The following is a 23693-nucleotide window of genomic DNA, read 5'->3' as shown; positions in this document are numbered from 1 at the left end:
CCTTCACTTCCCTTGCCTTTGGAATCAAGTTCATAAAATGCTCTTTATAACCAAGGTCCATGAGTTTAGTACCTTTGTTTTCTTCTATGTAACTTATTGTTTCAGGTCTTATTTTTAGGTCTTTGATCCATTTTGAATTAATTTTAGTACAAGGGGAAAACTGTAGTCGAGTTTCATTCTTTTGCATGTGGTTTTCCAGTTTTCCCAGCACCATTTGTTGAAGAGGCTTTCTTTTCTCCATTGTGTGTTGTTGGCCCCTTTATCAAAAATTATTTGACCATATACATGTGGTTTTATTTCTGGGCTTTCTATTCTGTTGCATTAGTCTAAGTGTCTATTTTTCTGCCAATACCATGCTGTTTTGAATATGGTGGCTCTATAATATAATTGGAAGTCGGGTATTGTAATGCCCCCAGCTTCATTCTTTTTCCTTAGGATTGCTTTGGCTATTCAGGATTTTTTATACTTCCATATAAATCTGATGACCTTTTGTTCCATTTCTTTAAAAATGACATTGGAATTTTGATGAGAATTGCATTAAATTTGTATATCGCTCTGGGTAATATAATCACTTTGACTATATTTATTCTTCCTATCCAAGAACAAGGAATATTTTTCCATTTCAATATATCTTTTTTGATTTCCCTTAACAATGCTTTGTAGTTTTCATTATATAAGTCCTTTACATTCTTTGTTATGTTTATTCCTAGGTATTTTTTTTTCTTGCAACCATGAAGGGGATTATTTTTTGAGCTTGTTTTCTGATGTTTCATTGTTGGCATATAGGAAGGCAATGGACTTTTGCTTATTACTTTTGTATCCTGCTACCTTACTGTATTGGTTTATTTTTTCTAGTAGTCCTTTTGTGGAGTCTTTGAGGTTTTCGATGTATAGGATCCTATCATCTGCAAAAAGTGAAACCTTTATTTCTTCTTTCCCTATATAAATGCCTTTTATTTCTTTCTCTTGTCTGATTGCTCTGGCTAGAACTTCCAGCACTACATTGAATAATAGTGGAGAGAGTTGACAACCTTGTCTTGTTTCTAATTTTAGGGGGAAAGTCCTCAGTTTTATGCCATTTAATATTATATTAGCTGATAGTTTATCATAAATGGCCTTTATTATGTTGATGTATTTTCCTTCTATACCCATTTTGTTGAGTATTTTAAACATAAAATGATGTTGTATTTTATCAAATGCCTTTTCTGTATCTATTGATAAGATCATATGGTTTTTGTTCCTTGTTTTGTTGATATGGTGTATTACGTTAACTGTTTTATGTATGTTGAACCATCCTTGTGATTCTGGGATGAATCCTACTAGATCACAATGAATTATTTTTTAATGTGTTGTTGTGTTTGATTTGCTAGTATTTTGTTTAGTATTTTAGCATCTGTATTCATTAGAGATATAGGTCTGTAGTTTTATTTTTCTGTGTTGTCCTTGCCAGGTTTTGGTGTGAGGGTAATGTTGGCCTCATAAAATGTGTTTGGCAGTATTGCTTCTTTTTCAATGTTTTGGAAGACTGAGTAGAATAGGAACCAAGTCTTCTTTGAATGTTTGAAAAAATTTACTAGTATAGCTGTCTGGCTCTGGACTTTTATTTTTGGGGAGGTTTTCTATAGTTGTTTCTATTTCCTCCCTGTTTATGGGTCTGTTTAGGCTTTCTGCTTTTTCATGACTCAGTCTAGGAAGATTTTATTGTTCTGGAAATTTATTCATTTCTTCTAAATTGTTAAATTTGGTGGCATATAGTTTTTCATAGTATTCTACAATAATTCTTTGTATATCTATGATATCTTGGTGATTTCTCTCTTTCATTTTGTATGTTGTTTATATGATCCCTTGCTCTTTTTTTCCTTAGCCTTACCAAGGGTTTGTCAATTTTATTGATCTTTTCAAAAACTAGTTCCTTGTATTATTAATTTTTTCCTATACTTTTTCTGTTCTCTATTTTGTTTATTTCTGCTCTGATTTTTATTATTTCCTTTCTCCTGCTGGTTTTGGGTTGTCTTTGTTCTTCTTTTTCTAGTTCCTTAAGATGTGAAGTTAAGTGGTTTACTTGGGCTCTCTCATGTTTGTTCATATAGGCCTGGGGTGATATGAACTTCACTCTTACAACTGCTTTCACTGCAAATCAGAGATTCTGATATGTTGTATTGTTATTTTCCTTTGTCTGTATGTATCTTTTGATCTCTGCGCTAATTTCTTCTTTGACTTACTCATTTTTAGAAGTATGTTGTTTAGTTTCCACATTTTTGTGGGTTTGTTTACCTCTTTATTGCAGTTGAATTCTAGTTTCAAGGCTTTATGATCAGAAAATATGCTTGGTATAATTTCAATCTTTCTGAATTTGTTGATGTTATTTTTGTGGCTCAAAATATGGTTGATTCCTTAGAATGTTTCATGTACACTAGAGAAAAATGTATACTCTGTCACTTTGGGATGAAATGTCCTGTAAATGTCTATCATATCCAATTGTTCTAGTGTTTCATTTAAAACCAATATTTCTTATTGATTTTCTTTTTGGATAAATGATCTAGAGCCATCAGCAGTGTATTGAGGTGTCCAAGTATGATTGTATTTTTGTCAGTTTTTGTTTTTAGGTCAGTCAGTAGCAGTCTTGTATACTTGGTGCTCCTTGGTTTGATGCATATATATTAAGAAGTGTTATGTCTTCTTGATTCAATTTCCCCTTTATCATTACGAAATGACCTTTCTTTCTCTGATTACCTTTGCCATCTTGTAGTCAGCATTGTTAGATATGAATATTGCTACATTTGCTTTTTTCCCGATGTTATTTGCTTGGAGTATTGTTTTCCAACCTTTCACTTTGAATTTGGTTTTATCCTTGTAGCTTAAATATGTTTCTTATAGGTAGTATACAGCTGGATTTTCTTTTTTAATCCATTCTGCTATTCTGCGTCTTTTTATTGGTGTGTTCAATTCATTTACATTTAGTGAAATGATTGACACTTGAGGGTTTCCTATTGCCATTTTATATATATATTGCTTTGTGATCATTTTGTATCTTTTTTGGTTCTTTTCTTTTGTTTTTTCTATCATTTGTTTTTGTTTGGTTGTAATCCATACTTCTTTCTTCTGTTACTTCTTTTTTCAAGCCATGTGCTTCTGTGTTGGTTTCTTTAGGGGTGGTTAACATAAAATAATGGAAAGGATACATATCATGTTCAATGTAGTACATTATCTCATCAGTGCTTCTTCACTCCATTCTCTTTTGCTACTGTTAATCTTTGTCCTGTCCCCTTTTTTGTGTTTGTTGTCACAGATTAATCTTGTTTTTATTGCAATCTTGATGGAGCTTTACTTGTAGTTTTGTTTTGTTTTGTTCTTTGTATCTGGTTGGAAAACGTCCTTTAGTATTTTCTGAAGTGCGAGTTTTCTGGTGATAAATTGCCTCATCTCTTCTGTATCTGTGAATGTTTTTATTTCTTCTTTGTATTTGAAGGATAGCTTTGATGGGTATAGTATTCTTGGCTGGAATTTCCACTCTTTCAGAACTTTTAATAGTGGGGTCCACTTTCTTCTATCTCGTAGTGTTTCTGCTGAGAAATCTGATCATAATCTAATGGGCCTTTCTTTATATGTTTTATTTTTCTTTTCCCTGGCTGCCTTGAGAATTTTTTCTTTGTCGCTGGTTTGTGCCAATTTTATTATGATGTGCTTTGGAGTAGGTTTTTTAGGGTTAAGATAACTTGGTGTTCTATTTGCTTCTTAAATTCGAGGCTTTAGTTTTTTCCACAGGCTTCGAATGTTCTCGTCTATAATTTGTTTGAATATGTTCTCCATTCCATTTTCTTTCTCTTCTCCTTCTGATATACCATTATTCTTATGTTGATTTTTCTGATGGAATCAGAAGATTCTTGTAAGGGTTTCTCTCTTTTTTTTTAATTTGTAAGTCTCTCTCCTCTTATCTCTGTAGTGCCTCTGGTTGCCTGTCTTCTATGCCACTAATTCTCTCCTCTCTCTGGCCTGTTCTACTAGCTAAGCTTGTTACCTCGTTTTTTAGTTCATGTATTGAGTTTTTCATCTGTGTTTGATTCTTTTTCATAATTTCAATTTCCTTGGTGACATATTCTTTCTGTTCATTGAATTGTTTTTTGAGCTCGCTAAGTTGCCTTTTTGTGCTTTCTTGTATATCCTTGAGTATTTTTAGGACTTCAATTTTAAATTCTCTGTCATTTGACTCCAAGGTTTCCAAGCTATTGAAACTTTTTTCTGTAGATTTTCCCTCATCTATCTGACTACATCTCTGTCTTTTGTATCTATGATATTCTATTTCTTTTTTCTTAGTGGCATTTAAAAGTGGTATTGTTAATAACACTAATAAGAGTGGATAAAAAAAAGGAAAATAACTTTGGGAAAAAGCAGTGAAAAATGAAAATTCTATTGTGCTAAGTGGAACAAAAATACGTAAAATGGAGGGCCTAAGTTGGGGGAAAGTGACAAAGAGTCAAACAACAAGGCAAGAACCCACAAAATGTCACAAGTAAGAAATTTGGATCAAGAATAAAATAAAATTTGTTTGTAAATAATGGTTGAATGAGAGAAATAGTGTAAGAGAAGAGAAGAAAAAGAGAAAAATGAAAAAAATACAGTGAATAATGAAAATTCTATTTTATTAAGTGGAACAAAAACTACATAAAATGGAGAGCCAGAGTTGAGGGAAATACTAAAGATATAAAAAGTAAAGTAAAAAGCACACAAAATGCCTCAAATAAAAAATTTGAATTCAGAATAAAATAATTTGGTTGTGGGTGAGATTTGAATGAGAGAAAAAGTGAAAGAGAAAAGAAAACAAAAAGAAAGAGAGAGCAAGAAATCATTAAGTTTTTTGGATTGTAACACTCAGAGAAAAAAAAAGAAAAATGTAACACCTACGGGTAATAAAATTCAAAATGAAAAGAAAAGAATAAAATGAAAAGAGGGTAAAATGACCAAGGTGGAAGAAAAAAAAAGATAAAAATACAAGAAAAAAATTGGAAAAAGTTATAAAGACTGTAGATTTTTTTCTGGTTTTGAGAGATTATCTTCTTTCTCTTTCTTTCTTCTCTCTCTTTTTGGTCAGTGGCGCTGTACCCCAGTTTCTACTCCTGTGGCACTCTTAGGCAGAGATTTGCAGTTTATGTGTCGCTTATGGTGATGACATAAATTAGGCCTCAGTCTCGTTGGTAGGCAGAGCTTGTCAGCGTTTGCAGGCTCTGACAATGGGAGAGTCCGTTTTCCCTGAGCCTCTTCCTAAATCTCTCCCAGAACCAGCAACCTGGGGATCCAGCTGTGAAGTCACCCAGCCACTGCCTGGAGAGCAAGAGGCTCTAAGAGCTGCCAAATCCCCCCTCTATCCCTGCTCAAAGCAAGGTTTTGGGTAAGGTTTTGTCAGCTAGAGCCTCCAGCATAATCAGGGAGGGCTGGAAGCCAATTGATTTTCAGGTGTCTTTCTATGAGCCTCCAGGCATGTCTAGTATGCCTCATAGCTGCGTGAGTCTACTCTCCCCAGCCTTTTTGCACTTTGTAACCTGTATTGACTGGCTGGAAGATGCCCCAGTCACTGCCTGTAGAGCAAGAGGTCCTAAAACCTGCCAAGTCCCTCCTCTAGGTTTGTTTAAAGCACAGCTCTGTGTATGAAAGCTTTGTCAACCAGAGCCACCATCTCAAGCAGGCAGGGAAGTGAGCTGATTTATGGTTCTAGTTAAATTTACCTCAGCGCTCCCAGGTCAGCTCTCCAAAGGCTTCGCCCTTGTTGGGAAGCCTACATCCCAACTCACCCAACTTCCACAGTGTTCTCTGAGTTCTTTTCTGTGAGACTGTACTTTTTAACCTGTATTGGCTGGCTGGAAGTTGCCCCAGCCACTGCCTGCAGAGCAAGAGGCCCTGAGAAAAATTAAGTCCCTCCTCCGGGTCCGCTTAAGTTGCAGGCCTGGGAAAGAAGGCTTTGTCAGCCAGAGCCGTCGGCATAAATCCACTAGGCAATAAGCAGACTGTGTATTAGGCTCCCTTCAGCACTTCGTGGGTCTGCTCTCCAGAGGCTATCTGCATGCTCTTCCCCCCACCACTTTCACAGTTCTCTTCCCCAGGAATGTGCTTTGTTCACCTGTATGGCTGGTGGAAGTGCCACACCCATAGGGAAACCAGCTCTCTGCACAATTTCTGCATGTTGCTGTTCCAGGCACCAGGATTATACAGAGACTCTGGTCACAGCCCAGGCAGAGGGCCACTGCTGACAGTTTTCAACCCAGCCCCTCTGTGCGGAAACGCAGGCGCCCATGCCCAAAGCGCCAGGCAGATCCATTCACACACTGCCTGCACTTGACAACTCGGAGATCGGGAGTAAACAAGGAAACTGCTTGCCCACCTCTGCCAGGGTCTGCCACTGGCATTAGCTCCACTTGGGCTGAGCCGCGGGCACACTCTCTCCTTGGCTTGAAGATCTCTGCTTTATCCCAGCTTTTTCCATGCTGCCAGCCATCCCTTCCTCTCAGTTCCAAGTGAAAGCAGCCCTTGCTCATGTCACTAAGGAAAGCAAAATACTTTGTTCTCTGTCTTATTTCCTTCAGAGTGGATTATATATTCAGCCACCTTTTCACCCAATCATACCTTTGTTTGATGTATGTGTATTTCAGATGCTCATGTCATTGTTATTCTGTCCCTAGTTGCTGAATTTGTTGAAATTTCAGGGAGAGGTCTTGGGAGCAACCCTCAGGCACCATTTCTCTGACATCACTGCAAATTTTTTTATATATATTTTTCTCTATTTCATTTAGTTCTGTTCTAATTTTTACTATTTTCTTTCTTCTGCTGACTTTGGGTTACCTTTGTTCTTTTTTTCCTAGTTCTTTCAGATGGGATGATGTTAGGTTATTTACTTGTGATCTCTCATGATTTTTGAGAGAGGCCTGTGGTAATATAAACTTCCCTCATTACTGCTTTTACTGCTTCCCAGAGTTTTAATATGTTGTGCTTTCACTTTAGCTTGTATCATACATAACTTTTAAAATAATTTTTATTAATTTTAATTTATTGTGTTTACATTGGTTCAAGTGTCCCACTGAATATAACTCCCTCAACCCCTACCCCTGTATCTCTTTTTATACCACTTTTTCCCCCCTCCCCCTAACACCCTCTGTCCTTCCGTCTGGGATTTGCTGACCTATTATCTATATCTCTGTGTTACATATGTATTTAATTTCACTAATCCCTTTATCTTCTCTGATCCCATCACCTCATTCCTCTTCCCTCTGCCTGCAATCCCTCTGGTGTCTGTGACCCTGCCTTCACCTCTATTTTGTTCCTCAGTTCACTTTGTTCATTGGATTTCTCAAATGAGTGAAGTCATATGATATTTTTCTTTCTCTTCCTGGCTTATTTTACTTAACATAATAGTTTCCAGGTCCATCCATGTTGTGGCAAAAGGTAAGATTTACTTCTTTTTCATGGCCACATAGTATTCCATTATGTATATGTACCACTGCTTTTTAATCCACTTGTCCACTGACATACACTTGGGCTGTTTCCAGATATTAGCTATTATAAAAAACGCTGCCAAAAACATGGGGGTGCATTACTTGTTTTGAATCATTGATGTGGTGTTCCTGGGATATATTCCTAGAAGCAGGATGGCTAGGTCAAAAGGCAGTTCTATTTGTAATTTTTTGAGGAATCTTCATACTGTTTTTCCACAGTGGCTGCACCAGTCTGCATTCCCACCAGCAATGCAGGAGGGTTTTCTTTTCTCCACAACCTCACCAGCACTTAAGTGTTGTTTTGTTAATGAGTGCCATTCTGACTGGTGTGAGGTAATATCCCATTGTGGTTTTAATTGGCATTGCTCTAATGATTAGTAATGTTGAACATTTTTTCATCTGCCTATTGGCCATCTGTATGTCCTCTCTGAAGAAGTGTCTATTCATTTCTTTTGCCCATTTGCCCACTTTGTGATTGGACTCTTTACCTTCCTTCTGTTGAAATTTAGAAGTTCTTTATACATTTTGTTTATTAACCCCATATCAGATGTGTTGGCAAACATGTTCTCACATTGTGTGGGTTGTCTATTTTCTTCATGGTGTCTTTTGCTGTGTAAAAGCTTTTTAGTTTGATATAGTTTCATTTTTCATCTTGCCTTTTATTTCACTTGCCCATGGAGATAAATCAGCAAAAATATTGCTATGAGAGATATTGGAGAGTTAACTGCCTATCTTTTCTTCCATGATGTTTATGGTTTCACAACTTACATTTAACTCTTTTATCCATTTTGAGTTTATTTTTGTGAATGGTGTAAGTTGGTGGTCTAGTTTCATATTTTTGCATGCACTTATCCAATTTCCCAACACCATTGATTAAAGAGACCGTCTTTACTCCATGTATGCTCTTACATCCACTGTCAAATTGCCATGGACCAGTGCAGCTCCTAAGAACGGCACAGAATTTAGGAAATAAACTTATTAAGAAAAAAGGATGGGACCGGAGGATCCTTCAAATGGTGATGGGAATATCTGAGTGCCCAATAGCCCCAGTTTTCTTTATTATATAGTCATATTCAAATCAAGGAAGTCCTTGATACAAAGTTACACATCTGAGGCAAAAACAGGAACTCTCCCAAGGCATAAACAGGAATTTCCCTACCATGCATAAGTGAAATCAACCAACATCTGAACAAAGACTAAGAGGAAAGGCATGTAAATTGCTTCCAGTAACTTAAGCAAGCAAGTGAAGTGGGTGCAAATACTCAGCATAATAGCCAAATATGGAAATAGAGGGGGGAGAACTTAGCCTTTGCTAAGCCTCAAATCTGCAAAGGCTTTTTGCCATTTACGGTCCACAACGTCAAATATCAACTGGACATAAAGGCATAGGTTTATTTCTAGGTTCTGTGTTCTGTTCCCTTGATCTTTATGACTGTTCTTAAGCCAGTACCAAGCTGTTTTGAGTACAATGGCCTTGTAGAATAACTTGATATCAGGAAGTGTGATACCTTCCACTTTATTCTTCACTTTCAAAATTGCTGAGGCTATTCATGTTCTTTTTTGGTTTCATATACATTTTTAGAATATTTGTTCTGTATCTCTGAAGTATGCCATTGGTATTTTAATAGGAATTAAATTTATGGATTGCTTTGGATAATATAGACATTTTAATAATGTTTATTGTTTCTATCCATGAACACAGTATATGCTTCCACTTATTTGTACCTTTCTTGATTTCTTTTATCAATGTTTTATGATTTTCCAAGTACAAGTCTTTTACCTCCTTGGTTAAATTTACTCTTAGGTCCTTAATTTTTTTGTCGCAATAGTTAAGGGGATTGTTTCTTTAATTTCTCTTTCTGACAGTTTATTGTTAATGTATAAAAATGCCACTGATTTCTGAGTATTAATTTAATATCCTGCCACCTTGCTGAATTTATTTATCAAGTGCAGTAGTTTTTGTACTGAGACTTTAGGCTTTTCTATGCACACTAGCATGTCATCAGCAAATAATGATAATTTTACTTCATCTTTCCAAATTTGGATGGCTTTTATTTCTTCTTCTTGTATGATTGCTGTAGCTAGGACTTCCAGAACTATGTTGAATAAGAGTGGAGAAAGGGGGCATTCTTGCCTTGTTCCTGATCTTAAGGGGATTGCTATTAGTTTTTGTCCATTGAGTATGATGTTTGCCTTGGATTTGTCACAGATGACCATTATCAATGTTGAGGTATATTCCCTGTATTCCCATTTTGCTGAGAGTTTTTTTTTTTTTTATCATAAATGGGTGCTGAATTTTAACAAATGTTTTCCTGCATCTATTGATATTATTGTGTGATTTTTATCCCTCCCTTTTTTATGTGATGGACCACATTGATTGATTTGCAAATATTGTACCAGCCTTGCCTCCCCAGAAAAAATCTCACTTGATCATGATGTATTATTTTTTTCATGTATTACTGGATTCAATTTGCTAATACTTTGTTGAGAATTTTGGCATCTAAGTTCACTAGAGGTATTGGCCTATATTTTCTTTCTTTCTACTGTCTTTACCTGGTTTTGAAATTAGGACAATGCTTGCCTCATTAACGTAGCTTTGAAGTTTTTCCCTTTATTGAGTTATTTGAAATACCTTGAAAAGGATAGGTGAAAGTTCTTTAAATATTTGGTAAAATTTTTCTGTAAAGCCATCTGGTGCAAGACTTTTATTTGTTGGGAGTTTTTTTATAACTGAATTAATTTCATATAATTGGTCTGTTTAAGTTTTCTGATTCCTCCAGATTCAGTTTTGGAAGTTTATATGTTTCTAGGAATTTATCTATTTCACCTTGTTTGTCCTATTTTTTGGAATACAGATCTTCATAGTATTTTTTTTTTTTTTACAATCCTTTGTATTTCAGTGGTGTCAGTTGTTACTTCTCCACTTTCATTTCTTTTTTTAAAAATTTACTTATTTATTTATCATTTTAGAGAGGAGAGGGAGAGACAGAGAGAGAGAAGGGGGGAGGAGCTGGAAGCATCAACTCCCATATGTGCCTTGACCAGGCAAGCCCAGGGTTTTGAACCGGCAACCTCAGCATTTCCAGGTTGACGCTTTATCCACTGTGCCACCACAGGTCAGGCTCCACTTTCATTTCTAATTTTATTTATTTGAGTCCTCTCTCTTTTTTTTCTTGATGAGTCTGATTAAAGGTTCCTCAATCTTGTTTGCCTTTTCAAAGAACCAGCTCCTGGATTCATTGATCTTCTGTATGTTTTTTTTTAGCCTCTAAGTCATTAATTTTCACTCGATCTTTATTATTTCCTTCCTTCTACTTCTTCTGGGCTTTATTTATTGTTCTTTTTCTAGTTCTTTTAGATGCAGGGTTAGGTTGTTTATTTGAGCTCTTTCTTTTTTTGCTTTTATGGTATGCCTGTAATGTTATGAACTTGCCTCTTATTACTGCTTTTGCTGTGTCCTATAAATTTTGAGTTCTTTTATGTTTATTTTCATTCATTTTAAGGAAATATTTTATTTCTTCCTTGATCTCATTGTTAACCCATTTGTTATTTAATAACATGCTATTTAGCCTCCAAGTGATTGAATGTTTTCCAGTTTTTCTATTGTAATTGATTTCTAGTTTCATGCCACTGTGACCAGAGAAGATGCTTGACATGATTTCAATCTTCTAAAATTTATTAAGAATCATTTTGTGTCCTCACATGTGATCGATCCCAGAGAATGTACCATTAGCAATGGAAAAGAATGTGTATTCTACTGCTTTGTGCTGAAAGGTTCTGAAGAATTTTCTTAAATCCAGTTGATCTAGTGTGTCATTTAAGGCCACTGTTTCTTTGTTAACTTTCTATCTGGAGGATCTATCCATTGATGTTAGTGGGGTATTGAAATCCCCTACTATTATACTACTGCTGTTAATCTCACCAATTATTCACCAAAATCTGCTTTATGTATTTAGGTGCTCCTTTATTAGGCACATAGATATTTAAAATGGTTATATCCTCCTGTTGGATTACTCCCTTTACTTTATGTAGTGACCTTCTTTATTTCTTAGTATGAGCTTTGTTTTAAAGTCTATTTTGTCAGATATAAGTATTGCTACCCCAGCTTTTCTTTCATTCCATTAGTGTGAAATACTCTTTTTCATTTCTTCACTCTCAATCTTTGTGTGCTTTTTTGTCTGATATCCGTCACATGTAGACAGCATATGTACAGGTACTGTTTTCTTATTCACACAGCTATGCTATGTCTCTTGATTGGAGCATTTAAACCATTTACATTTAAGAGTATTATTGATATGTAGTTATTTATTACCATTTTATTATTTAAATCTACTCTCTTCTTTTTCTTGATTTTTTTTTTTTGCTCTTTTTACAGCAAGCTGCTTAACATTTCTCACAGTACTGGTTTGCTTTTAATGAATTCCTTGAAGTGTTTTTTCGTTTTGTTTTGTTTTGTTTTGTTTTTGTCTAAGAAGCTTTTTATTTCTTTTTTAATTTTAAACAATACCCTTGCTGGAAAAAGATGTCTTCGTTGTAGGTTCTTTCTTTGCATCACATTGAATATTTATTGCCAATCCCTTCTGGCCTCAAGTGTTTTTGTTGAGAGGTTGGATTTCACCATTATGGGGGCTCCTTTATAGATATTTAACTGCTTTTCTCTTGCAGCTTTTAAAATTCTTTTTTTTGTCTCTTACCTTCGTCACTTTAATTATGATGTGTCTTGGTGTAGGCCTCCCTGGGTTACTCTTTAATGGAACTCTCTGTGTTTCTTGAACTTGTGTGACTTTATTCTTCATCAATTTAGGGAAGTTTTCAGTTATGATTTTTTCAAACAGGTTCACTATCACTTGTTCGTTCTCTTCTTCAGGAACCCCCATGATACAGGTGTTGTTTCTCTTCATGTTGTCACAGAGCTCTCTTAGAGTTTCCTCAGACTTTTTGATTCTCTTTTCTTTTTGATGCTCTGATTTCATGCTTTTGTTTATAATATCCTCTAAATTGCTGATTTGATCATCTACTTCATTCAGCCTGCTGTTAATTCCTTCTAGTGCAGTCTTCATTTCTTATATTGTACTTGTCATTTCCATCCGGTTCTTTTTTATTATTTCAATGTCCTTCTTGATGCTTGCTGTCTTTATTTAGGTGCTCATTATGTCCATCCATTGTTGCTCTAAGATCCTTGAGCATCCTAAAAATCATTGCTTTAAACTCTGCATCTGGTAGTTTGGTTACTTCCATCTCAATCAGTTATTTTTTGGGGGATATTCTTGTTGATTCATTTTCATCACATTTCTCTGTCTGCCCACTTTGTGTATTAGGTAGCACTATCTGACTTTGAAATTTTTGTAGGGTCTTTATGAAGAAGAGGGACTCGGTGGTATTGTCCTTTAGGCCACTTGTTTTCCTTATTCTAGGAATGCTTCTTGCAGTACTACTTTCCCTCTTGTTGTATCTGAGTATTAGATGCACTTGGTGCTTTCATGGGTATGGTTATCCCTTCAGGTTGGCTGACCCTAAGGGTCAACCTTTATCATGTGTATTACACACTGTGCAATATCTGTCTTTTTGGGCATATATATTCTCCACAGTGTCTGATGCCTGCTAAACTCCACCTTTGGGTGTGCTGCTTGTATAGGTAGTTGAGTCTAAAGTTGGTGCTGTCTGCCAACCACTACCAGTAGTGTTGACTCTAGTTCTCCTTGGGTTGGTGTTAGCTCTTGTTTGTAACCTGCTGTAGGCTAACATTCTGCAACTACTGCAATTATTGCTGTTTGTGTCTACTCTTTCTGTTCCAGAGAAGGACAGCCCTTTCCACGTCTTCACCCTTCCTACGAGTCTCAGTGTGACTTCTATGGTGATCTTTTGTTATAGACTCTTCTTAGTTTAGTTTAAAGTTGGATTTTCCAAGATGATTGTTCTTAAGTTATAATTTATTTTGGTCCTGAGAAGTGGCCATTTGAATGTCCACCTACTTTGTCACCATCTTAGTAATTCTCTGTACATATCTTTTGAACTCTGCTTTTATTTCTTCTTTGACTCTGTCATTTTTTAGAAGTATGTTTTTTTTTTAATTTCCACATTTTTGTGAGTTTCTTTACTTCCTTTCTACAGTTGAATTCTAAATTTAAAGTCTTATGGTCAGAAAATATGCTTGGTCTAATTTCAATCTTCCTTAATCTGTTGATGTTAGTTTTGTGACCCAACATATGGTTTATCCTTGAGAATGCCCCAAGCTCACTGGAGAAGAATGTATAATCTTATGTTCTGAGATTAAGTGTCCTGTAATATCTATTATGTTCATTAGGTATAGTGTGTCATTTAAAGATAATATTTCTTTATTGATTTTCTGTTTCGATGATCTATCTAAAGCCACTAATGGTGTGTAGAGATTTCCAAGTATGGTTGTGTTTTTGTTTGCTTCTATTCATAGATCAGTGAGTAGATGTCTTGTATATTTTGGTGCTTTCTGGTTCAGTGCATATATATTAAGACATGGTATATCTTCTAAATACAATGTACCCTTTATCATGAAATGTCTTTTATTTTTTAACAGAGAGACAGAGAGGACAGATAGGGACAAACAGACAGGAAGGCAGAGAGATGAGAAGCATCAAGTCTTTGGCACTTTAGTTCTTTATTGATTTCTTTCTCATCTGTGCCTTGATTGGGGGGGGACTACGTAGAGCAAGTGATGCCTTCCTCAAGCCAGTGACCTTGGCCTCAAGCCAGTGACCATGAGATTATGTCTATGATTCCACACTCAAGTCAGCAATACCTTGCAAAAGCTGGAGAGCCCATACTCAAGCCAAATGAGCATGAGCTCAAGCCAGATGAGCCCATGCTCAAGCTGGCAACTTCAGTGTTCTGAAACTGGGTCCTCCACATCCTAGTCCAACACTTTATTTATGGCACCACAGCCCGGTCGGGAATAAAATGTCCATCTTTTTTTCTGGTTCTGTTTATTGTCTTGAAATCAGCATTGTTAGATATGAGTATGGCTACCTCTGATTTTCTTTGGATATTATTTGCATGGAGAATCATTTTACAACCTTTCACTTTGAGTCTATTTTTGTCCTTGTATTTTAGATGTGTTTCTTGAAGGCAACACATGGTTGGATTTTGCTTTTTTGATCCAATTTGCTACTCTGTGCCTCTTTAATTGATGATTTTGGTCCACTTACATTTAAGTTAATCACTAATACTTGAGGATTTCATATAGTCATTTTATGTTTTGTTTTCTGGTAGCTCTGTATCTTGTTTGGTTTTTCTTTTTTTGTTTCTGTCAGTTGTTTTTGTATGGTAGTATTCTATACTTTGCCCCCTGTTTCTTATTTTTTTTAAGCTTTGTATTTCAGTAGTGACATTTTTTGGCTTGTGGGCATCAATTTATTAAGAGAAAATGTTTATAAATACAAGTCTTTTTTGTCTTATGAGTGTTTCTGCATGCCATCCTCCTTTGCTACTGCAGATAATTATCTTCTTCCCTTTTAGGCTATTGTTGTCACAGATCAACCTTGTTTTTATTGTGACCTTGTTGAAGTTTTTACTTGTAGTTTTGATTTGTTTTGTTACTGTGTTGAAGCTTTTACTTGTAGTTTTCATTTGTTTTGTTACTGTGTCTGGTTGAATAAACCCCTTTTGTATGTCCTGCAGTGAGGGTTTTCTGGTGATAAATTTCTTCAACTTCTGTATGTCTGCATAAGTTTTTATTTCTCCATATCTGATGAATAACTTGATAGATATAGTATTTTTGTTGGTAATTTTTTTTCTTTCAGTACTTTGAATGTTTGGATCAACTCTCTTCTGGCTTGTAGAGTTTCTGCTGTGGAGTCTGATGATAACCAAATGGGCTTTCCTTTATATGTTATGTTCTTCTTTTCCCTAGCTACCTCAAGGATCCATTTTTTGGTCATTGATTTTGAACAGCATTATTACGATTTGCCTTGGAGTAGGTGTGTTTTGGTTGAAGTACCTTGGCATTCTGTTTGCTTTTTGTATTTGAGGCTCTGACTCTTTCCATAAACTTGGGAAATTCTCATCAATTATTTGTTTGAAATACCCATTATTTTTTATCGTTCTTTCTGATGGAGTCAGAAAATTATTGTAGAGATCTCTCTTTTTTTTAAAACGTGTAACTCTCCTATTCTCTGTGTAGAATCTCTAGTCACCTGTCTTTGATATCACTGATTGTTTTCTCTATCTGGCTTGATCAACTAGGTAAACTTGCTACCTCAGTTTTCAGTTTATGTATTGAGTTCTTCATCTCTGTTTTTAAACTTTTAATTGCCTTGGTGAGCTTGTTAAGTTGCCTATTGATGTTTTCTCACATATTGCTGAGTATTTTCAGAACTTCGATTTTTAATTCTCTGTCATTTAACTCCAAGATTTCCATGTGATTGAGAAATTTTTCTGGAGAAATTTTTTTTTTCTGAACCATATCTCTGTCTTGTGTAACCATGGTATTCAATTTCTTCTTCCTTGATGTCATTTAATATTGGTATTGTTAAGAATTCTAACAAAAAAACAATTTTAGCCCACTCCATACATGAACATTTCAGGAGTGCCAGTGAACCCAGCTGGGGTTGTTTCACTGTGCTATAGTTGTTCAATTTACTGAAATTACAACAGAAGAGATCAGGAGTATCTCTCGTGCCACCATTACTCTGACATCATCTCCTGAGGTTAACCCACATTTTTTTTCAAACAACCTTTTACACAATATCATTGTTTACATGCAGCCCAAGCTGTGTTCTATCATGTACTCTGACCAACCATTTGGTTATTTGCATGCCTGTTACCCATCCAAAAATCTTTTCTCTGTTTGATCTGAATACACTCCCATAATAGTTTCATATGTGCTGAGGGAAACATCTTCAAATTTATTTTTCCTATGACCTTGCATTCCCACTATTTAACACTTCCCTTGACCTAACCTTAGGCAGGCGATCCAGGCCACCATTAGAAAAACTGAGAGGGGTGCCCTCCTGATCACCCATTACATGGCTGAGGCTGAGGCTGTGTGTGACCGTGTAGCCATCATGGTGTCTGGAAGGCTAAGGTGCGTGACCACACTTGACCCCCAGTTATGCCCTGAACAAAGGACACTTCCCTGTGCAGATTATCACCATGAGGACCAGATGGGCTTGGCTGCTCCTCTCATCCTGGCCCTGGCCCTGCCCTGGTCTCCAGAACCTTAAAATCACCAGTAGTAGTTTCTTCTCTCCCTTTCCTTAATTGACTTCATCCTCATCCTTCTCCTTCCAGATGTATCGGAACCATGCAGCAACTGAAGAGCAAATTTGGCAAGGATTACCTGCTGGAGATGAAGGTGAAGATTCCCAGTCAGATGGAGCCCCTTCACAGTGAGATCCTGAGGCTTTTCCCCCAGGCTGCTCGGCAGGAAAGGTAAGCATGAGTGGTGTTCTGTTTCATCTTGATCTTTCTTCTATGTTCTGGTATGGTGATGAGAAAGAAAAACTTAATGTTCTCATTCATTTATTTATAATTTCATGAAAATTATGAATAGTTTACTAGAGAAAGGTCCAAACCAGGAGACACCACAGGACAAAAATAAGAGAACAAAGGGCTGATTTTGGAGGCTGATTCTTATGAGGGGACAACCCAGGCATGGACATGTGCACAGACCCAGTTTGTTTCATGTCCTTTCGAGAAGGTGAAGCCATTTCTACTAAATGAGATCACCTGTGTAACCTCCAGTACCAAGAGTCAGTCAAACCGCCCTGATGGTGTCTCTTAGCATTTTTATTATTATCAGTAATGAATGACAATAGAGGCTCAGATTAGTTACATAATGCCAAATCACTAGTGATGGAGCCCAGAGATGAAAAGAACCTCATTCTTTTTAGTTAAATACTCTTTTCTTCTCTCCAGGAGAGAAAGATGATAAGCCATCTGCTTCTTCCCTGCTAGAGGAATCACTGGGTCGGTTCCTCCATTTCTCTACGATTCCAGCCTAGTCTAAAAGCAGCCTTTTCTTAAGAGCTTTATAATAGTTCTGCTTCTGAAAGATTACTTCTTGCTGATTCATGAACATTTACACTATGGCTGTTTCCAGTGCTATACAAGAGTATGCATGCAAACAAATTATAGGCAATATTATTGCTCCATTTTATATATATTTTTTGAATATCATGATTTTACTTTAGTATTTTATTATTTAATTACTGTTGTCATTCAGTATTATTTTCTATTAGTTTTAGGTGTACAGCATAGTGGTTAAACATTCACACTTTCCAAAGTTTCCCCTGATATTTCCAGTATCAACCTGACAGTGTACAAAGTTGTTATGATATAATTGACTATATTCCCTACGCTGCACTTTACACCCCATGACTATTTTGTTACTACCAATTTGTAGTTCTTAATCCCTTCACCTTTTTCACCCAGTCCAGAAAACTCCCCAAGTCTGGTAACTGTCTAAATGATTTCTGTATCGATGAGTCTATTCAAGTTTTGTTTGTTGGTTTCTTTTCTTCTTCTTTTTCTTCTCCTACTTTTTTTTGTTTATTTTTTTCTTTAAAGAAATGCAAACTGAAACCCAAATGAGATATCACCTCACACCAGTCAGACTGTGCCTCCAGTTTTAAACATCTCCTCATCAGTAGATGTTCTCTGGAAACCTGGAGTTCAGCCACATTCTTTTCTTCCCAGGTACTCCTCCCTGATGGTCTATAAGTTGCCTGTTGAGGATGTGCGACCTTTATCACAGGCTTTCTTCAAACTAGAGATAGGTAAGAGTCACTGTTTAGAGACAAGACTATGGGAAACAGATTAAGTCAGGTCTTCCACAAAGCCAGCATAATATGTACATGAATATAAAATTATAGTATTATACCATAACTGAATTATTAAGACTTTTAATATAGTGTTTCTGCCAGGGGTGAAATGATAATATATGGGGTGATATTGGGGAGGTGCAACTGGTACTTAATAGGTCAAGGCCAGGGATGATGCTAAACATCCAGCAAGGCACAGGTCAGCCCCATTCCACAACAAAGAATTGTTGGACCAAAACATCATTAGTTCCAAGGTTGAAAGCCCTGCCCTGAGTGAATGAGGCTGTAAAAGGAAGAGACCATTTGGGACTAGAGTGCCCACAAGTTTATACAAACAGAAAGATACACATTTGGTTTTGTTGCTATATAGTCTTTGATATAATTAGATGCTGATAAGAGGGTTCCTCTCTGTTGAGTTGGGCAAAGCCATAACTCTTTTTATGGCTCTTAAATTCAGAACTAAGATTTGGACTTCTATAGAATGTACAGCTCTGTCGTAGACTAATTTCTTGCTTATTCAGCCAGTGTCTGAAGTCTGGTAAAAATTAAATATTTTCCTTTGTGACTTCTACTTTTTCACCTGTCATCTGTCATTAGAAACCTCAGGCACTCTAGTTGTTGAAGAGGTTCTCCCCTTGAGATGAGCTGAAGATGGTTCCAGACAGCTTGTCCTTTCACTTTCTGATTCATCCAGTTACCGTCACTCTGTGGTCAATGGGTCCATTTTCCACACTGACCATTTTGGCCTTTTGTTCCATTTCTAATATACCAGTGGGGAGGATTCCCACAATGAGCTCTGAGCAACACAAAGTGTTTTATAACTAATCAGAAACAGGCAGAGAGATGTTCCAGGAAGGCAGCGTCACTAGAATAGAATGCAGCCTTTTTTAAGAGCCTTCTAATGTTTCTGGATTCAGAAATGACTCCACCTTCCTCAAATCCCTTCTGATGTGCTTATTTTTCTGAAACTGAAGTCCTGATGAAGGAGAGGGAAAACAACATTTTATCAATGCCCTTTCCCATCATGTGAAGCTTATGCAAAGTCCAAAGATTGAAACGTAAACTAGCATTTTTATCCAATGTTCAGTTAGCAATAGTTACATTCTCAGCTGCAATAAGTATATTGAAATCATGAGCTAGGCCACGTAGCATGGAAACAAAATGCATGTCCTGTGTTATTCCTTCATTTTGCTACATAGACTCAATCTTGGGTACATCAGATCACTTGTGGGGGATGCAAATTCCAGCAAAACTAGAGCTTCACATGCTTCCTTCTTGCTTCAGATTTGCAGACTTGTAGAAGGAAGGTGGATGGTCTGTTTTATCTCACTTCATACCCTCTTCTCTTCTCTTTTCATAGCTGATGTTTTAGGCTTCTCTAGGGTAGAATATAAGGCGAAGAGAGAAGAGAGCATATGGCAGAATGGATTGATTTGGTCGTTAGAGATGTACTATGGGCCTTCCTCCCTTTCTCTCTTGAGATGCTTTTGTGGGTTTCTTGAAGAGTCTCTCTCCCTTCTCATCTTTATCCTCTGACCACAGATTCCTGTGGTGGGTGATACCTCCTTTTTTGGATTCCTGTGATCACTTTGCTGCCCCTGGGCCACTTATTGGAATCTCTTTACCATTCCAGGAGATCCTCTTAAGAATACTTCCCACTATGCATTTTGTGAGGAACATGCCGATTACTTTCTATCTAGACTCTTAAACGACAGGGCTGTCATTCAACCTCGGCACTTCTTTTTTACATATTTTCAGAGGTGTCAAGGATCCCTCCCAATGTTTCCACACTGTGGGTCAATCCTGCAACAGCACCTGAAAACTTGGCTTTCCAGTCTTACTTTTCCATCCATTATTTTCTTCCTTAGGGGTCTGCACATTTGAGATCTAAGTTATAGTCCCGACTGGTAACAGGTGTAAACCCAAAATAAGCTAATTCAGGGAAGTTGTGTTTATAAAGGAACTATTTGCAAAGGTGCAAGGACAGTGACCTTAACAGATGCCAAACCAGCCGGTGTTACCATTCTTAGGTCCAAAGGGACTAAGAGGGGAAGCAGTGACTAGAACCTGGGTGCATATCATGTAGAATTTTCCCTTTTGAGAAAAGCAGTGGTTCTCATTCAGATACACAATTGGTGTCAGAGAGGAAGTGAAGGAATAAAGGCTTGTACGTCCCACCCCTCTTTCTGTCTCTCCTCCTGGGCTGCCACTGGTAGGCCCACAGAAGGACCCTCTGTCAGTCTCTAGAGCAGAAAGCAGGGTAGAGTCCAGCCAGGGTGGATGGAGGGGGGCACACGGAAGCATCCCAGGACTGAGGGAACCATCCTTAACTCATCCTGCTTAGGTGACCTGGAACCTCTTCTGTTGTTTTCCAGTCTAGTGGCTCCTCTGCCCAACCTCTAAGACAATGGAAAAGGATTTCCATCCTGTTATGGGAATAGATAGTGAAACTTGCATGCTCATGTTTAGTCTGAGAATGTTTATTCCTTTATCTCTTATATTTAAGATCTAGTTGTATGTACTTTTTATACATGACTTGGTATACCATTTGGGATCAAAAGCATATGGCTTCCTAATACACCTCCATCCTTGTGCAGTTAAACAGAGCTTTGACCTGGAGGAGTACAGCCTCTCACAGTCCACCCTGGAACAGGTGAGTCAGTCTTAGAGGGTTTTGTGGCACCCATGGAATGTAAATGCGTGATATATGCACACTCGGAGCTCCAGGAGCTGTGTGACACCCTCTCTCTTTGTTCTTCTTCCTGCATTGCAGGTTTTCCTGGAGCTCTCCAAGGAGCAGGAGCTAGAGGATTTGGATGAGGAAGTGGACCTACCCATGCAGTGGAAGCTCCTCCCACAGAAAGAGCCTTGAAGCCCCAGAAACTGTGTTTCTCTTTAAGCTTATGACTCTTTTAAGATGATATTTTATAGCATTAATATGCCTTATCTCAGATACAGTATGTACAAGCTATTTTTGAAACTTATTTTATGATTTTTCTCAAGAGTATTATAGCGGGACTAAGGTAGCCAAACCATGCAGCCTCAGTACCAGCAACCAAATTCTACCTTTCATAAAATAGTGAACTTTAAAAAATGCATTTATTATGGAATGCTTGTCTTTGAGGATGATAGAACGATTACTTAATTTTTTTTCTCTTAACTTTCAAATATTGTATATTTACTTATCTTTCCTATTAAAATGCAAAGGAAGATAGTGCCAATTGAAGGAAAAAGGAGCCCATTCAATATATAGCAGCCAGTCTTTGCTTTTAGTAATTCACTTTTAAAAATGTTTTCTTAATTCACTGATTTTCCTTTTCTGTAATTTTTTAGATTTTAGATCACGGGGTTCATGTTTTGCCTGTTGTGACTCTAAGGAAAATTGAAACATGTTTATATATATAATTGTAGTAAGACTTTGCATAATCAAGTAGATAAAAAAATACATATCATACACACAATATTGAAACAATTTTTTCTGATTTTTTGTTTTCTTATGATGCAATAGTCTACCCTTACTCGGAGCACTAGAACTTCAAAGAGCTTAATTTCACATTTATATATATTATGATTCACGCAACTGGTGACTCTATAAACACTTTAAAATCAACACAGTATTCTTGTTCACTCATAATTAGATGAGTTTTTATTTTTGTTGTTACTACTTTCAATCTTGCATAAGTCACTGAGTTCATGGTAATTTGTTATGCAGCAGTAAAAGTCTAATAAATGTATGTAAATAAAGTGACATTTAAAGAAGCTGACCTTCCCAAAGTTATAGGACACACAGACTCAGAATTGCAAACTCAGGATCTGTTTGGTGCATCAGGCAGGTATCAAACTGGGTTGAGGTTGCAAAGAAGTATAAAGAACATCCCTTCAACTTGAAGTTTTTGTTATCTTTTGATGGGAACACAAGAGATACTATATAATCAACTTCTAATTGTCATGATATCTTCTTGAATGATACAAGGATTTGAAGCTAAGAACTATTTCTGCAGCCTAAATAGCCAATTATTGTGGTAAATTACAATGGCCTACTTGTGAATATTTTAAGATAAATAATCTCAGATATGATTTTGAAAATGTTCCATTTTTATGTGTTTCTTTACAATTCAAGTGTCTATCTTTGGGCAAAGCACCAAAACTTATTATTTTGTTCCATTTTATATGAAATTGGTGTCAAAACACTGCATCTCCAAGCCATCACCATATAATTGTTGTCTTAGTGGTAAAAAACAATTTTATATTGTCCTAGAACCCTGGTCAGCAAACGGTGGCTCATGAGCCACATGCAGCTTTTTGGTCCCTTGAGTGTGGCTCTTCTATAAAATAACATGTGCGGGCGCTACCTCAATAAGGAATGTACCTACCTGTATAGTTTAACTTTAAAAATTTGGGTCTCAAAAGAAATTTCAATTGTTGTACTGTTGATATTTGCTTCTGTTGACTAATGAGTTTGCTGAGCACTGGAGAAGATGCTATAAGATGTCGATTAAGAAAAAAACAAAATCTGTCTCAGGATGAGCTCCAAGACACAAATAAATACAAATAGTTATCAAGAGTATCTTCCTAGGTTATGAACTTCAGAATACATGAAGATATAAAAGAAACTACAATCATCGTGGCTAAGAATATGGTATCATTGAGAAAGAAGACAACATGCTTTATGAAATATGACATCCATAGAAATTTGTTCCTCAGTCTCTGATATCGCAGTTAGGGTTGTATTATTTTTGGCTACTTTCTAAGCTATGAATCTTTAGGTCAGTGATTTAAGCAAGTTACGTCTGTTTTCCATCTTACAAGGAGGATAAACACCCAACTTACTTAATGACTTGATGTGAGAATCAGATGACAAGATGCTGGTGAAGGTTTTAAATTAAAGTATAATTTTCTTGTAATCATAAGGACAATCAGATCAGCAGCTGTCAGAGTCAGGGGAGGGTACTCTGATTTTTGCACCTTTGCAGATAGTCTATTTATAAGCAAAACTTCCACCAATATAAAAAAATATCCTGCTCTTATAACCCCACCTTCCATATCAAATAGGTCTTTCATGTATAGCAACTCCAGACACTGAACTGGTGTTCCAAATAGAAAAGGAATTCAAGCTTAAGGCCTATATTGCTCATAACAAAAGTCTAAAACCTTGATGCTGCCGTACATCTAAGGCAGTTCCCAAGAATCTGCATTTTAATTAAAATTTACTTCGTCCATCACCATTTATCCCATTACACCCTCCTGCACTCCCCCACCACAGCTATCCCCACACTTGTGTCTAAGTTCATGAGGTGTTTTTTTGTCCTTTCTTGCTCTATCCCTCCACCTCCCACAGCCATCCTCCACGCTCCCTCCCTGACAGCTGTCAGCCTGCTCTCTATGTACGACTCTATTTCTATTTAGCTTGCTAGTT

The 23693-nt window shown here is 36.7% G+C and overlaps 2 pseudogenes; both read left to right on the top strand.

The window, feature by feature from the left end:
• The window catches only part of LOC136406693 (ABC-type organic anion transporter ABCA8-like), a 99971-nt pseudogene extending 77300 nt beyond the window's left edge, over positions 1-22671 (top strand).
• Positions 1-23693, top strand: part of LOC136406692 (ABC-type organic anion transporter ABCA8-like) — a 328883-nt pseudogene that overhangs the window by 196880 nt on the left and 108310 nt on the right.

The sequence above is a fragment of the Saccopteryx leptura genome, chromosome 5 (assembly GCF_036850995.1).
Source record: "Saccopteryx leptura isolate mSacLep1 chromosome 5, mSacLep1_pri_phased_curated, whole genome shotgun sequence".
NCBI lineage: Eukaryota > Metazoa > Chordata > Mammalia > Chiroptera > Emballonuridae > Saccopteryx > Saccopteryx leptura.
The sequence above is the reverse complement of the archived record's forward strand: the minus strand, read 5'-3'. Positions and strand labels throughout refer to the sequence as shown.